This window comes from Pteropus alecto, unplaced genomic scaffold (genome assembly GCF_000325575.1).
Source record: "Pteropus alecto unplaced genomic scaffold, ASM32557v1 scaffold146, whole genome shotgun sequence".
In the NCBI taxonomy this organism is placed as follows: domain Eukaryota; kingdom Metazoa; phylum Chordata; class Mammalia; order Chiroptera; family Pteropodidae; genus Pteropus; species Pteropus alecto.
This window is the reverse complement of record NW_006442107.1, coordinates 17,516,070-17,519,974: the sequence shown is the minus strand read 5'-3', so window position 1 is coordinate 17,519,974 and position 3,905 is coordinate 17,516,070. Positions and strand designations below refer to the sequence as shown.

At 34.3% G+C, this 3,905-nt stretch overlaps 1 pseudogene; it reads left to right on the top strand.

The window, feature by feature from the left end:
- Positions 1-3,490: 3,490 nt before the first annotated feature.
- Positions 3,491-3,609, top strand: LOC112469398 (annotated as a pseudogene).
- Positions 3,610-3,905: the final 296 nt, after the last annotated feature.

The following is a 3,905-nucleotide window of genomic DNA, read 5'->3' as shown; positions in this document are numbered from 1 at the left end:
AAACAACACATTAAAAGCATTATATGCCATGAGGAAGTGGGTTTTATTCCTAGGATATAAGGATGGTTAACCACACACAAATCACTAAATGTGATATACCACATTAATAATATGAAAGATAAAATTCATATGATCACAATAGACGCAGAAAAAGCATTTGATGAAATACATCATCCTTTCATGATAAAAACCTCAACAAACGAGGTATAATAAAGAATATATATGACAAATTCACAGCTAACATTGTACTTACTGGTGAAAATTTTTCTGCTAAGATCAGAAACAAGACAAGGATACCTGTTCTGACTATTTTTATTCAATATAGTACTGGAAATCCTATCTAGAGCAATTAGCCTAGACACAGAAATAAAAGGCATCCAAACCAGAAAGAAAAAAAGTAAAACTGTCCTTATTTGTAGATGATATGATCTTATATATAGGAAACCCTAAAGATTCAACTAAAAAAAAAAAAAAAAACCCTGTTAAAATTAATCAATGAATTCAGTGAAGCTGCAGGATGTAAAATCAACATACAGAAATTAGCTGTATTTTAATACAGTAGCAACAAAACATCTGAAAGTGAAATAAACTATCGTATTCACAAGAGCATCAAAAGCAATAAATACTTAGAAATAAATTTACCTAAGGACGTGAAAGATCTGCACAATGAAATTTACAAGACTTTGATGAAAGAAATTGAAGAAGACACAAATAAATAGAAAGATATCCTGTGTTCATGGATTGGAAAAATTAAAATTGTCAAAATGTCCATACTACCCAAAACCATCTTTAGGTTAAATAAAATCCTAACAAAATTCTAATGGTATTGTTTCTCAGAAATAGAAAAAACAATCCTAAAATTTGTACGGAACCCCAAAAGACTCTGAATAGCCAAAGCAATCATAAGAAAGAAGAAAGCCAAAGACATCACACTTTCTGATTTCAAACTAAACTACAAGCTATAGTAATTAAAACAGTATTGCACTGGCATAAAAATTGACACATAGACCAATGGAACAGAATAGAAAGCCCAGAAATAAACACCCATATTTATAGTCAACTAATATTGGACAAGATAGCCATAAATGTTCAATGAAGAAACAATGATCTCTTCAATAAATGGTATTAGTATGACTGGATAACCTCATGCAGAAAAATAAAATTGGATTTCTATCTTCCACCACTCATAAAAATTAACTCAAACGGACTAAAAACTTAAACTAAGACCTGATACTGTAACACTCTTAGAAAAAACATAGAAAAGAAGCTCTTTGACATTGGTCTTGACAATGAGTTTTTAGATATGACACTAAAAGCACAAGCAACAAAAGCAAACATCAACAAGTGGGACTACATCAAACTAAAAAGCTTCTGCACAGCTTTTTCAATGAAATGAAAAGGCAACCTACAAAATAGAAGAATATATTTCCAACCATATATCATATGAGAATTAATACCCAAAATATAAAGAACCCATACAACTCAATAACAAAAAACAAAACAATCAATTTGATTTAAACATGAGCAGAAGAATTATATAAATATTTTCTAAAAACATATCCAAATGGGTGGCACGTATATGAAAAGATGCTCATATCACTAATCATCAGGGAAATCAAATCAACACCACATGAGATATCACCTCACAACTGTTAGACTGGCTATCACCAAGAAAGAATAACAAACGTGAGCAAGGATGTGAAGAAAAGGAAATCCTTATGCACTGCTGGTGAGAATGAAATTTGTTTCAGCCACTATAGAAAATAGTATAGAGGTTGCTCAAAAAAACTAAAAATAAAACTATTATATGATCTAGCAATTCCATTCTCAGGTGTATATCCAAAGGAAATGGAAAAAAAAAAAAAAGAATCTCTACTAGATATCTGCACTTTTATGCTTATTGTAGCATTATTTACAATAGCCAAGATATGGAAACGACCCAAGTGTCCATCAATGGGTGAATCAATAAAGAAGATATGGTATAGATGGAATACAATGGAATATTATTCAGCTGTGAGAAAGAAGAAAATCCTGCCATTTCGGACAACATAGATGGACCTTTAAGGAATTCTGCTAAGTGAGATAAGTCAGACAGAGAAAAACAGAGTATGATATGACTTATATGTAGAATCTAAGAAATCTCAAACATAAAAACTACGAGTAGAATGATTCTTACCAAGGGCTGAGGAGTAAGCAAATTGGAAAGATGTTGTTTAGGTTGCAAACTCGAAACCAGCAGATAAATAAGTCCTGGAGAGCTCATGCTTAGCATAGTGATTATAATACAACAATACTGTATTATGAACTTGAAAGTTGCTAAAAAATAAACTTGAAAATTTTGTATTGTTCTCACAACCATAAAAGGATAATGAGACATGATAGAGGTATTAGCTAATGCTAATTTCATTGCAATATTTAAATGTATCAAATCAACACTTTGTACACCTTAAACTTATATAATGTTATATGTCAGTATAATACCTCAATAAAAAAATTAATTAAAAAAAACCCACATAGCTTAAATCCTTGGTTCTCAAACTTTGACATGTGTCAGGATCATCCAAAGAGTTTGTTAAAATATGGATTGCTGAGCCACACGCCCAAGTTTCCAGTTCCTATGCCTAAGGAGTCTAGCATGAACAGGGAAGCTCCGCACTTAGCACGGCCCCAGATGATCACATAGCAGGCCCTCCTGAGCCAGAATACAATGATCCAGAGTCACAAAGACCCCAGGCTGACACACAGCTAGGATGTGCAAGGTCAGCCCACCCAGTTTTCTCCAGCTGGCATCCATACTGATTGCTCAGTGCCCAAGTCCAATTGGTTGCTAAATATTTTTTATATTATCCATGTGCCTAGCTCTGAATAGTTCAGAGTGTGGTTTAAAAAGAGAGCTCCTAAAATGTGCAAGATCCTGGGAAAGGTATGAAAATTAGCTGCTAGATGGAGAATAACAGGCCTGCAGATTCTTTTGGCAGGAATGACAGGAACTTACAGCAGAGAATTCAATAAAAATTCAGCATAAGTATGTTTATATGTTCTGTAAAGTAACTTCAAGCCATTTCAAATAAATATAAGCTCTTTGGTAAAAGTATTATCCTTGCTATAAGCTAAATCCCCAGGTCTCTCTTCCTACCAGGTTGCTATCCTTTAGCCCTTCCTGTAGAGACTTTCTATCAGCCTGGGGATCCGACAAGAAGAGTAGCCTCCATAGAAATAAGTGTGTACGAACCCTAATGAAAAATATGCAGTCCACTCCATGAACACCCAGACAACTCCAAGTCCTCCTCTCCATAAATATGCTGCTGCAGTAGAAGAATGCGTGTAAGGAAAGGGAAATTTATTCTCAATATGACAAAGTTTTAGTTCTGAATTGCCTAAGAAATTGTGGAATTGAATACGTTTACCTGTGAGTGTCTAGACAGAGTTTTTTCCTGCTCTCAGATGGAATTTGGACTTGAGACTGTAATTATTAGAAAGTACAACTATAATCTATGTCCATATTACCCTGAACAAGCTCTATCCCATCTGATCTCGGAAGCTAAGCAGGGTCAGGCCTGGTTAGTACTTGGATGGGAGACCACCAAGGAAGACATGGTGCTGTAGGAATAAAAAAAAAAGAAAAAAAAAGAAAGTACAGTTACGTTTTTGCATACCTGACGTTGTGTCCCAGGTAAGTTACATTTACTGCTTAGTCTGGATATAGCAGAAGAATGACTTGATGAGAAAGCTTTCCTGGAACAAGTCGGACAGCATTTTCCATGATGGACTGAATTGGAGATGAAGTAGGTAATAAGTAACATGTAACATAGAAAAGAAGCTGAGAAGGTTAGGGCTTGGATTCTGGCATTTGGAATAAAAAGATAGGGTTTGACATAAGGGGAACACTTGAAAAGGCTTGGATG